Source organism: Podarcis melisellensis (assembly GCF_964234715.1).
Source record: "Podarcis melisellensis genome assembly, chromosome: 15".
In the NCBI taxonomy this organism is placed as follows: Eukaryota; Metazoa; Chordata; class Lepidosauria; order Squamata; family Lacertidae; genus Podarcis; species Podarcis melisellensis.
This window is the reverse complement of record NC_138532.1, coordinates 37,321,316-37,334,922: the sequence shown is the minus strand read 5'-3', so window position 1 is coordinate 37,334,922 and position 13,607 is coordinate 37,321,316. Positions and strand designations below refer to the sequence as shown.

The 13,607-nt window shown below is 42.8% G+C and overlaps 1 protein-coding gene across 37 annotated transcripts in view; it reads right to left on the bottom strand.

Annotated features, from left to right (window-relative positions):
• MSI2 (musashi RNA binding protein 2) overlaps nt 1-13,607 on the bottom strand; it is a 446,839-nt gene that overhangs the window by 125,462 nt on the left and 307,770 nt on the right. Inside the window, exon 1 of one of the 37 annotated variants that reach the window (XM_081890496.1) lies at nt 2,310-2,330. The exons of the other annotated variants lie outside the window; for them this stretch is intronic. The gene's annotated coding sequence lies outside the window, so the exon portion shown is untranslated. Of the gene's footprint in view, nt 1-2,309; nt 2,331-13,607 lie in introns of those variants that run through there. 37 annotated transcript variants of the gene reach the window in all.

Sequence of the window (13,607 nt, the reverse complement as noted above, 5' to 3'; positions counted from 1 at the left end):
AAGATGCTCACAAAGGTATTTATTATGCAAAAAGGGGAGCTTAATTTCTAATTATTTGCTCCAGTTTCCCATGTGCACCCAAAGCATACCTAATACGGAAGTATCTTTTCCAGTGTACCCATACCCAGCTTTGCCACTTGGCACGATATCTTTGCTAGTGTCTTTCTTTTGAATTTTAAAGTCTTTGAGGAACTAGGCTTATACAAGGGAAAGAGCTGCAGTTGGTAGGAGAAAAAGTACTTTCAAGAAGAATACACACATTTTGAAGATAGTTTAAGAAGGTGTGCAAGATGCTGGTACTTATGAAAGTGGCTTACTTGTTGCCGCATTACAATAAACTGCAGTTCCCTTAACACAGTCGTGTCATTAGTTACTTGACTGGGTTGCTTCATGCACAGGTAAACATTTAACACATCTTAGGTGTATGCCTACAAAATAATAGTGCACAGATCTGGCTACCTCACATTCAGGTGGACCTGCTGGAGAACTGCAACTTGCTGTTGAATGTATAGACAGTGGTAAACTGGGGTTGGCTGTGCACAATGTGCAAAACAGTCTTTCGGTGAATACAAGCATGTACACCTGTACAGGGTTTTTTCCTGTTTGGGACTTGTCTGAGAGGTTCATGGTTCGTGAAACAAGTGTACCTGTTTTTCATCCAACAAGTGTTGGAAGCCATGTTAGCACAACGCATGCATGGTCACAAGAAAAGTGGCATGTAGAGACAGGGGACTGAATATGGCATTCTTGGATGACAACTGGTCGAAGCAGCTGTACTTTACACAGTAGTCCAGCATGGCCAATATTATGGATGACACACACAAGCTGCCAAGCTTGGGAACTCATAACTGTCAAGGTACAATATGGCGGCCTGCCAGGCCCAGAGCTTTCACATTCACTATGCCAGAACATCCACACACAATTTAATTGCATTATAATTTCAAAAGTGCTTTTCAAACTGAAAAAAGACATTCACTGATTAACCAGTGAAGAGCAAAATTGTTTATGAAATTGAATACAAAAAGCTACAGAAATGTAATTGGGTCGTTCTAGCACCTAATTTTCAAGCCATTTTCCCACTTATTTAATCACGAGACACAAAAGGAGCGAGTGAATTGACTTCATACTAATTAGATTACTCCCTGCGATACTCACAGCCCATATTCCAACTGGTTGATAGCAACGTTTTAAAAATGAAACAAAAGCAGGGGAAAATGACAACAGCTTGTCTGTGGGATCCACTTATTTCAAAATTGGCTCCTTGTCTATGGGAACGCCATCAACGGGCTGCCAGAGGAGACTTTCCTCAACTGCAGCTCTTCACTCCCAAAATAGGCCTGGCAGTAGCATGTGAGAGCCAAATAGCACCTCAGAGAACAGTTTGGGATCCTAAAGGCCCAACTTGTACAAAAATGAGAATTAGAAATATTATGCATAATAGCGATGCATAACGAGTCTCAGTAGATTCAAGGTTATCAGTACACGGCAGCCAATATCCACTCTGTCAAACACAGTAATTAGGGGAGAAAATTATTCCTAAAGGCACAGTCCACTGGGAAGTTCTACTAAAAGATGTATTGAACAGAAGATGGCGCCCATTCATTTCCACGTGGATTGTGTCCACTCTTATTAATTTAAACAGGCAAAGAGAAACAAACATCATAAAAGCTGGAATCCCGTTAAAAAATAAACATGTCTGATTTGATTCAAACAACTCCCGAGTAGCAAACCTAATTATCCACATTCACCTTGCAATGCCAAAGCAATTGAAAATAGAAAGAAATTCCATCTAACCAAACCTCTGGCTAATAGTTATTAACTGCCTTTTTGAACAATTCATTTGTTCAAAATTACTTACAAGGAAACACAGAGCTCCAAATAAAAATAAGAAGGGCAATGAAATAAAAATGCTTCCTAACTCAAATGCTGGCCTACCCGTCAGGTGCTCTCTTTCCCTTATCGACTGACATGAATGAAATTCCATTTTCCCCCTGAGCCACCTGTCTTTGGGGAGATACCATAAGCTAGTACTAAAGAGGGTCCCAGCCACTCTCACTTTCTCCAGTTAAAGCAGGAATAGGGTACCTGTGGCTCTCCAGCCCTACCAACCCTGGTCGATGGCCAAGTGGGGAGGAACCAATGGATATTGGGAATCCAACTCCATTCAGAGGGCCACAAATGCCTCAGTTGAAGATCTCATGGGAGGGAAGGGCACCCCTCTCCCTAGGGAGACCTCAGAGGACTGTCTCCAGACAGAACAGATGATGAAGGCAGGTGTATAGGTTCACATTGTATAGGTCTAAACTTACACAGACATATTAGACGTGGCTTCGCAGAAACCAACGGCTATTTAGCTCTTTCTCTCCTCTAGCCATTATTATGCTCTCCCTCCACTGCCAGAGGCAGTATGCCTCTGAATACCAGTTACTTGTTATCTCAGGTGGGAAGAGCACTGTTGGGCTCAGGCTATGTTTCCCATGGAGATCTGGCTGGCCACTGTGAGAACAGAATGCTGGACAAGATGTGCCCTTGGTCTGATCTAGCAGGGAGAGCACTTCCTATGTTCTTGCGTCCAAAACTGTCTTCCTCAGTAGCTGTTCCTACCTGGCCGTAAAACAAGACTGTACAAAGAATTAGGGTCTGAATTTAATTGCAAAGTACCTCCCCCACCTGAAGGGTGTTTCTGAGGGACACTGTGTGCTTTGGTCTCAGATAAGCTATGTACCATGTTATATCTGAATATATGTGCATAGCTGTTGTGTTGTCTTTATTTGGACCCCTCTCCCCTAGTTGTGTCATTTGCATATCTGAGGTTGTTGATATTTCTTCCGGCAATCTTAATTCTGGCTTGGGATTCATCCAGTCCAGGCTTTCGCATGATGAATTCTGCATATAAGTTAAATAAGCAAGGAGACAACATACAGCCTTGTCGTACTCCTTTCCCATTTTTGAACTAATCAGTTGTTCCATATCCAGTTCTAACTTTAGCTTCTTGTCCCACATAGAGATTTCTCAGGAGACAGACGAGGTGATCAGGCACTCCCATTTCTTTAAGAACTTGCCATAGTTTGCTGTGGTTGACACAGTCAAATGCTTCTGCATAGCCAATGAAGCAGAATTAGATGTTTTACTGGAAGTCTCTAGCTTTCTCCATAATCCAGCGCATGGCAGAATACCTTGATGGCAGCAAGTGAGGAGGAATTACAGAACCTTTTAATGAGGGTGAAAGAGGAAAGTGCAAAATATGGTCTGAAGCTCAACATCAAAAAAACTAAGATCATGGCCACTGGTTGCATCACCTCCTGGCAAATAGAAGGGAAAGAAATGGAGGCAGTGAGAGATTTTACTTTCTTGGGTTCCATGATCACTGCAGATGGTGACAGCAGCCACAAAATTAAAAAACGCCTGCTTCTTGGGAGAAAAGCAATGAGAAACCTAGACAGCATCTTAAAAAGCAGAGACATTTACCTTGCCGACAAAGGTCCGTATAGTTAAAGCTATGGTTTTCCCAGTAGTGATGTAAGGAAGTGAGAGCTGGACCATAAAGAAGGCTGATCGCCAAAGAATTGATGCTTTTGAATTATGGTGCTGGAGGAGACTATTGAGAGTCCCATGGACTGCAAGAAAATCAAACCTATCCATTCTGAAGGAAATCAGCCCTGAGTGCTCACTTGGAAGGATAGATCGTGAAGCTGAGGCTCCAATACTTTGGCCACCTCATGAGAAGAGAAGACTCCCTGGAAAAGACCCTGATATTGGGAAAGATGGAGGGCACAAGGAGAAGGGGACGATAAAGGACGAAATGGTTGGACAGTGTTCTCAATGCTACCAACATGAGTTTGACCAAACTGCGATGCAGTGGAAGAGAAGGAGTGCCTGACGTGCTCTGGCCCATGGGGTCACAAAGAGTAGGACACGACTAAATGACTAAACAACAACAACCCCTAGTTTTGTATTGTTTTTACTTTGGAGTTAATGTTATTCTCATCAGTGTTATTTTCATTATTATTGTAAGCCACGTTGAAAACTTGATATACCCAAATGATATATAAGCACTTCCTTCCTTCCCGTTTTCCTTTTTCCATCTTCAGTCTCACTCCTTGTTTTCATGTTTTTCTGACTGAAAATAGAAGGCTGGATTTGTAGCAATTACAGAGATGCCCAGATCTATAACAACAGGGACATTTAATTATCAGAAGCCTCCTTCCTTCTAGGTAGTTTCTGCATTTCAGTTACAGATACTGACAAATCTTTAACAACTACTGACGTGGGAAGTAATAGTAGAAAGGCAGATAAAGGTATAAGGTAAGGGACCCCTGACCATTAGGTCCAGTTGTGATTGACTCTCGGGTTGCAGCGCTCATCTCGTTTTATTGGCCGAGGGAGCCGGCGTACAGCTTCTGGGTCATGTGGCCAGCATGACTAAGCCGCTTCTGGCAAACCAGAGCAGAGCACGGAAACACCGTTTACCTTTCCGCTGGAGCGGTACCTATTTATCTACTTGCACTTTGACGTGCTTTTGAACTGCTAGGTTGGCAGGAACAGGGACTGAGCAACGGGAGCTCACCCCATTGCGGGGATTCGAACTGCCGACCTTCTGATCAGCAAGCCCTAGGCTCTGTGGTTTAACCCACAGTGCCACCCGCGTCCCAGAAAGGCAGATACACATTCTTTAAAGAATTTAACTATACAAATAAAAACCCAGTATTTATAAAGCACATGCAAAAGTTCTCCTGATAGTCAGGACCAGTAAGCATCTGCTTTGATGACAGCTGAAGTCAGAAGGGAATCAGACCAGACTCCTCCCACCTCACCAGGTGACACATCCCCCTGGGCGGCTTCTTTGTAGAGAACGACTAGAGAAAGACTCTGTTGCCGCTTGAAGACTAGCCAAGAACTTCCAAATGCACCCAAATGAGTCCCGACCTGGCACAATCTCCTTGCCGCTTTTGTAACTCATTTGAAATTTTATTAGGTGCAACATAATTGATTACATAATCAAACGAAGAACGCACATTATCAAGATATTGTAGCACTTCACGGGACATTTAATCACCCTGCCTGGCACAATGCCAAAATGAATTAGCCTGCATTAGAGCTGAAACACATCTTAGTCCTCATATTTGTTTCCATCCTTAAGGAAGGAACTTGCAAAAGGGTTCTCCAATTCATCATGAGGTTTCTCTGTTACCCAGGCTGCTATATTATCCAAAAGAAATACCATTAAATTGCTGGGTTATAACTAAGCTAGGGATAGGTAACCATGTGGGCTCTCTGCATGCTGCTAGACTCCAACTCCCATCATCCCTGACCACTGGCAATGTTGGCTGGGGCTGATGGGAACTGGATGCCAGAAACATCACAAGCTCCCCACCCCTGAACAAAGCAGTACTTTTTTTAAATGCCACATTGATTATTTCCTGGCACAAGGAGGCAACATATAAATATTACAATAAATATTTGTAATATTGATAAATATTGGAATATAGATAAACATATTTCATGCAGACTTTTCAATATAGAGTCCCCAAAGCAGTTTACAATCATTGGGTTGTATTCAACTAATGGACCCAAATTAGTTAGGTCCATTATTTTCAGTGGGCCTACTCTTGAGTATGACAAACTCTGGAAACTACCCATAAAAGAAGAAGAAGAAACAGGCTATCTTGGACTTTTGACGTGCTCTACCACTTTTTATTCTTCCTGAGATATGGAAGATGTAAACATTTATAGGCTCATGATGCTTAATGCATCTCACTGGATTGCTTTAAGTTATTATGCTGTATGAGAACTAGTGACTTCCAGCTTAAAGGGTGCTATAAAAACTATTTAAATAAATAAATAATGGCTTTAAAGGTTCAAAACAATACTGACAATCTCCTTACAGCAAAAAATATTTTTTTAAAAAATATAAATGAATTTCTGTTATATCCTGCAAGGTGCATTCATATAAAGACCTAGAAAACTGCAAGCTCTTTTCTGTCTTTACCGTACGTAAAAATCAATAAAATAACAAAAAGGTTAATATCCAGGCAATTAAAATCTTGTACCAAGGAGACCTGAATTCTGCAAAAGTTGCGCATGTACATTTGAGTAATTTCTATCTTGCACAACTTATTGCTTAGTTATTATCAGTTTGCCTTGTTGATTCCAGATTTTTTTGTCTGGGTAGGGTAAAGAACTATCTGAAGGGCAGTGATTTTTTTGTCTGGGGTAGGGTAAAGAACTATCTGAAGGGCAGTGAAGCCACTGGACCCTCAGCCTACGCGACTTTGGTTAACAATGTACTCCCAGAAGCACTAGAAAGTCACTCTTTTTTCTTTTTTTTTAAAGGAAACACAAGATTTTAAGGAAAGTTAAATCTGTACCCAGTCCCATATTTTACACTTTGATAAAGCTTCTACTTTATGGCAAGCATTTGGCTATAGCTGCATGTCTGATGTAACTGAGAAATTTAAGCCAGAGTTATCAGATATTGGAGCTAAGCTGCACTGGTTGTTTGAACTGCCTCCGATACACCTGAATAAAGCCGCAAATCCTACCAGTCCAAACTACCATGTATCTGACTTAGGCCCATCAATTAGGAGGCGACACACCTCCCTCCCTGGGAATCATCGGCATCTGGCGAAAGAAAGCAAAGAAAGCATGGAGCAACTATTCTAGGGGTGGCTCATCATCTGATTTCAGGAAAGGGGAGTGGGAACTGATACGTTGCATAAAATGCAGCATTGGCCATTTACCAAAGCTAAGCCGGAAAAGAATGCCTCTACTCAGAGCCCTCCCCGCTCTTGCCACTGAAATTATTTAATTCTCATCACCAGACTCCACTGAGGCGATCAACAGCTGCAGGACAGAGCAAAAGAGCAATGACGTGTCTGCAGCACTGACTTCGCATGGGGGAATTTTCTCAACAGCTGAGGCTCAGCGCTCAAGGTGACTCCTAAGTGATTGGTTATTGAGGGAAGAATCAGGGTGGATAGTGAAGGAGAAAAATCATATGTCCTTCTAATCACAAAGATATTCATGTGTCTTTTTAATCATGCCGAGAAAAGAGAAAACACAGCTACCAGCAGCAGCATTTGGTCACTTTGAAGGGTGCATGTGGTTTTACAGTGTCCCAAGAGGCCTTGTCTTCCAAGGTCAGATCAATGGCTGCCCTAGCCGGCCTGCCTTGTGAAGTGGGGCTGCCACAATTCCAGTTGCGGCTTTAAATAAACAAAATGTCTAATTGCCCAGATGTTTTTATAGGATGAAGAGTTTTGTTGCACTGGGTGTTGTTCCAAAGACAGGGGCACTGTGACAGGAAGCAGGCCAAGGTTCCTTTCAACCCTGATTTGTTTGGGAGAAAACTCTTGATCCTTCCACTCACTCTGCATGGCAGACATTATAGGGGAGCTGGAAGCTCGGAAGTCCACAAAGCAGATATAATAAAAGCACTGACTGTGGTCAAGAGAAGTAAGCGCAAAAAAATGACACACCTGACCTTGGGCTATAATAATTCCATTGATTCTGTAATAACTCTTCCCCTTCAGGCTTTCGCTTCAGGCAGCATTCCATAATCATAGCAACTATATTGCTGGGCAGACAGCAGCTGCCCAATACTTAAGATAAACTGGCATATAACATTAACCTGGGAAAAAGATAATCTCTGTACAGTCAAAGGTTTTATCCGACTGTAAGGCATCAGGGAGATGAATGACCAATACTTTGTGCAGCTATAAAAGAAATGATTGGTTGTGTTTAGGACTTTTTGAGCTTGAAAACAGATCTTTGCTATGGGCTTTCCACAGGTTGTTGTACAAAACTCTGTGGGATCTGCTCTGCATTGCATGCCTGTATTATCATTCATCCACTGAACCATACCAAGCCCAGTTCAATGTAAAGCATAAGATGGTACATTCAAGAGTGGGCAGCCAGTAGAAACAGCAAAATCTCCCACTCATTTTCCATGTCCTGAAAATTCAGAGTTATCTATAGTTTAAAAAGAAAGAAAACCGTATCCATTACACAGTATAGATGTAAAATAAGGAGGGGTTTGGGACATTGGTAAAGCATTTGCTTTGGTGCATAGTTATTAATTATACTGTATTCCCCCTTGAATTTGGGGATTCTAATGACTGGGACATTTACACACTAGGCAGGTTCAGATGCTGCTTAGCCCAGTCATAAGAAGTGGGGGGAGAATGGCACCTGGCAGGCTCATGACCCAGTTAGGATGATATGGAGGTGCCAACTATATGAACTGATGTCCCCATGCACACACATGAAGGTGCCAGTTCATACAATTGACATCTCCATCCAATACCAGCTGGGCTGAAAGCTTATTGCCTGCACCATGCACGTCTTTGGGCAAATACGTGAAGGCCAAGAAGAGTGTGGACCGGGCCTCCATGTTGCCTCTATTTTAAAAAGGTAGAAAACGGGATGGGAAAGTTTAGACGCTGTTGCTTCTGCTCTGTTTACAGCTCTTCTGGTTGCCACTGGCCTACTGCACCAAACACACAAAAGAAGCCTTGGCACACGCAATAATTTTAACTATTTGGCATGGCATCATCAAAAAAATATTACGTGATTATCAATGAATACCCTCATCTTACCAACTTACAAAAGTAGAATATATTCTATGTAAATAGCTCCTCAACGAACACTACAAGTAGCAACACAACATAGCTTTAGATGTTTCACTCACACACGTACGTCCGGAGCAAACTCACAAACATACCAACGTTTGTTTCTGATCCATATTTTCAAAGGAAAATTGAGCTGTTAAGGAGTAAGGAGTGAGCCTCTCATATAGCATCAGATTTGATGCGTCTGCTTTAATGTTCAAGGCCACAGGCAACAAGAGGAGGATAACATCAGTTCCTTAAATGCATATCAAAGCAAACAGGTCTGGGTTTAACATGAACACCAGCAAATGAGAAGTTCTATTAAGATAATCATGTTTTACATATATCTTTAAGAACTGGGGAGTTCAGGGAGACATGCCAATTACAGAAACACCCATTTACAACCCCCATGTCAGATTGTCAGAAGGAAAGAAAAATCTCCTGTGGCTTTAACAGATAACGGATGCCTTTCAGGCAAGCCTGGTAGGTATTAAAAGAAGAGCAACTGGTTGCACACTGGAAAAAAGGCAGCTTTCTTCGGCAGCTGTCAGCAAGTGCAAAGAACAGCATATATACCTCTGCTCTAGCAAACAGAAAGCTCAGGCATCTGTGTTGGGGCGACAATCTGTTTGGAACTGGAATGTATGTAAATACAATCAAATCAGAGATGTTCCTGCCGTCTGTGTAGCAGACAGAATCTATCGCCAAAGCTTAAAACTAACAATGTGTGTCTGCTTTTTCTGCTGAACAAAGGCAGCACCCTGTTCTCCCCCCAAGTTATGTCTATATCAAAAGCCGACAGAACTAAAGGCCCCTGTGATCATTTTCAAAGGCCTTTTTGTCACAGAGTGAGGGTTTGCTTCCAACAGGACCAGCCTCTCCCCCTGCCGCCTCTTTCTTTCATGATGGCACTGCATAAAGATGAAACTTTCCAATGAGGAATATCTCAACCCTCGTCTTTCAGGAGGAGCCACATCAGCACTGGTGCCAAACTACGCCCAGGTGTACAGAACACAGGTACTTTTTAATGCAAAAAACCATCCTGAGAAAACAAACTCCCACCTTCAGCATATTAAAAAGTGGCCATATGAATCTTCCAGAGACATGAGTAGAAAGCCATACACTGTTTTCAAAATGTGCTTTGTTGCCCTTGATTCTAAGTTTCCCCTTGAACAAAAATCGTTCTCTGTGCTCAATTATAACCGATAAACATCTGGAGTTTTGTACCCATGGCTCCTGGGTCCCCCATGTCAGTCAACATCAGGGGTCAGCAAACCTTTTTAGCAGGGGGCCGGTCCACTGTCCCTCAGACATTGTGGGGGGCCGGACTATTTTTTTTGGGGGGGGGGAATGAATGAATTCCTATGCCCCACAAATAACCAAGAGATGCATTTTCAATAAAAGGACACATTCTACTCATGTAAAAACATGCTGATTCTTGGACCGTCCGCAGGCCGGATTTAGAAGGCGATTGGGCCAGATGCGGCCCCTGGGCCTTAGTTTGTCTACCCATGGTCAACACCATCACCATCCTATTCTTCAACAATAATGGCCAGACCTCCTTGCCTAGGTCAGCCGAGGTAGCTGCTAATCCATTTTAATTAGTCCCGTAAGTAAAGAAGGGGGCAAACAACACTTTTTCTCTTTTCCATGAAAACTGCTGGTTGGACACAATTTAACTTTTCTTCTGATCCATCCAGATGAAAAAAGGCTGGCAAAGGATGGGAACGGTCAAAGTTTCCTCTGAAATACTGTAATAGGATGCAAAGAGAGAGGGAGAATGCAATGATAAAAACAAGATCCGTCACTACGGTGCTGGTGCCAAGCTCTTTTGCAGTTTAGGCAAGGCTAACTCTTGCACCACCACCACTCCAAAAAGATTGCTAACTTCAGAAACAGATGTCTTGTAGAAAGAATTAAAAGCACAAAATTTGAAACTGCTTAATTCACTTTAGATTGTCAGAATAAGTAATATTTGATTATCCTTCACAAATACAAAAGAAAATGGTTTAGCACACAAATCATTTTGAATAAGCTTGTGAACTGTGATGTTAAAATTTAAGTCTCTTTAAAGTTTCAATTTCAGGCACATCAACATCTTGCTTTGTGTGCAAATTTTGTCACCAATTACTACAGGTCAAGTGCTGATGCTTGGGCATGTTCAACTGTCATAGCTGTCAGGCTAACTGGTTTCTTTCGCAAAACTGTTGAGCATATGTAAGTTTTTATAAGTCTGAGCTTTGAGCAACTGGGTTTACCACTTTCCCGTGACACTGGAAGTGTAGGAAGGATCCTTAAAGAAACAGAAACATTGGACACTTTGTGCAGCAGTTTTTGTTGTAGTATGAAGAGAAGTACTTGCAGCAGCATAGATTTTGGAAACCTTTGAGCTATTGCTATAAGGTCACAGCACAGATATAAAACTGTGCCCCTCAAGGAGCAGTACTGCACCTCTTTGTGGTCTGTGCTCTAGGCGGCTGCCTAGCTGGCCTAATGGTAGCACTAGACCCAAGTCATTACAGCTCACAATGACCTGGTTAGCAGTAATAATTTGTCCATCTCATAATGTTTGATTCCAACTAAATATATGGAAAAACTTTCTGACAGTAAGAGCTATTCAACAGTGGAACGGTCTCTTTCCGGAAGTTGTGGACTCTCCTTCCTTGGAGGTTTTAAAGCAGAGGTTGGATGGCCATCTGTCATGGATGTTTTAGCTGAGATTCCAGCATTGCAGGGGGTTGGACTAGATGACCCTTGGGGTCCCTTTGAACTCTACGATTCTATGATTGCATATGCATGGCACCATCAGTGCACATAATAACAGTATGAGCAAGGATGGAACTCGTAAGAAAAAAATGAGCTTCCCACCCAACTCAAACACTGGCCTAGAAACCCTACAAAACCAGGCCAATTTCATATCAAGCTATCCATCATTAATAGAAATCTTACTATGCAGTTTAAACACAGTGACTAAGTTTGGCTTTGTTTTGCTTTTTGATCCGTGCAGCTTTGTCCTTCTGTCCACAGATAGGAAATCACACTTGTAGAAAAGAAAAAAAACAAGGTAGTGTAGCAGTGATCCAAACTAGGAATGTTCAAATGGTCACCTCAAATGTCCAATCAGTTTGTAACATTGTTGCTTTGACCCGACTGGAACCTGATCCCATTGTTTTTTTCCTAACATGAGCTGTGCTGTTAAGGCCCAGAGATGCTTCCTGCTGCTTCAGCTGTCTGTCTTATGCAAAGACCACGGATACGACAGGTTCATCCTGCCGCAACCTCACAGCAGACAGGGAGCGAACCAATTTGTTCCTCCTTTGATCAATTGAACTATTCCCCAACCGAGATGAGTATAGTAAACTGAACATAGCTAAATCAACCCAATAATCGCGAGGTCAGCAAAGGCCAACTGGGGTGCAGACAAAAAGGCTGGAGCGGGCTAACACTCTCGACTGCTTAAGTGTGGTTAAGTAGCCAGGAATGTTACCTCTACATCTACGGAAGGAATCGTGCTGGATACTGACATCTCAGCCTTGGGGGAAATTCTGTCTTACCCCCTTGAGTCTCAAAGTTGACAACATATACTGCTTACATGTTTCCAAAAATTCTCTACATTTGGGGATAATTCTGCATAAGAATCGCTGGTGCAGGGTGGAAAATATTGTGGAACAGAAGTTTCCCCTCTTTTAGTTTTTCCAAGGACAGTTTTCTAGTTTTAGTTTATTTTATTTCAACCTGACATTTACGTACCACTTATTGAACAAAGCTACCTGGATGGTTCGCGAAACAAACTTAAAAGGTAAAGGTAAAGGTACCCCTGCCCGTACGGGCCAGTCTTGACAGACTCTGGGGTTGTGCGCCCATCTCACTTAAGAGGCCAGGGGCCAGCGCTGTCTGGAGACACTTCCGGGTCACGTGGCCAGCGTGACATCGCTGCTCTGGCGAGCCAGAGCCGCACACGGAAACGCCGTTTACCTTCCCGCTAGTAAGCGGTCCCTATTTATCTACTTGCACCCGGGGGTGCTTTCGAACTGCTAGGTTGGCAGGCGCTGGGACCGAGCAACGGGAGCGCACCCCGCCGCGGGGATTCGAACCACCGACCTTTTGATCGGCAAGCCCTAGGCGCTGAGGCTTTTACCCACAGCGCCACCCGCGTCCCGTTGAAACAAACTTAGAAGTACACTAAAAAGGAGGAGGAGCATATGTCAAAACTGTATTAATTTAACCAAGATAAGAGCAGTTTTCAAAATGCATTGGGTCACACAGTTAATTAGTAACATAATTAATAAGTACAATACGAATTGAACTGGGGAAGCTGAAATGATACGATATTGGTCAAATCTAAAATCAAAGCTGTAATTAACATTTCCCCCCAGGTGAGTCTCCCCAGGAAGCATGCATTTTCGTCATCAAATATTTCAGTTCATCTATTTCTGGCTACTGGAAAAAAGTCAGATATTTATTTTGCATAACAAATTAATAAGGTGTGGTAGGACAGTTTGTAGCCTACACTGTGAGAGGGCAGGAAGCCAGCCAACCAACCAACCAACCAAACCCTCTTCTTGTTACCTTCAAGGTGCCACCAAGTGTGGACACCTTTATTTCATTTTTGCTGCCTCTGTGGAATATGGTGGTTATAGGGCTAAACATCCTGAATGTCCTACATCTGGGGAGGAGCTTCCTACATAACGGAAGCTGCAGTTTCTTTGTCTGTGTGAAACAGAGCCTCCAACCTTTTGGAAACTTGGTGGTGCAATGGGTCAGTCCATCTAGCTGTTAAGCAGGTTTGTGGTTGGAGCCCATCCAGAGATAGATGTGGACACGATTCCTGCATTACAGGGGGTTGGACTGGAATAACCCCTGGTATACGCTTCCAAATCTACAATTCTATGATTCAGCTGTAACACTTCACATGCCGAGGACTGCTTGTGCCATTGAGAGTATAATTGTGGCAGAGAGGGAAAGCCCCTATTGTGTGAAAATCCCAGCACTTGTTTT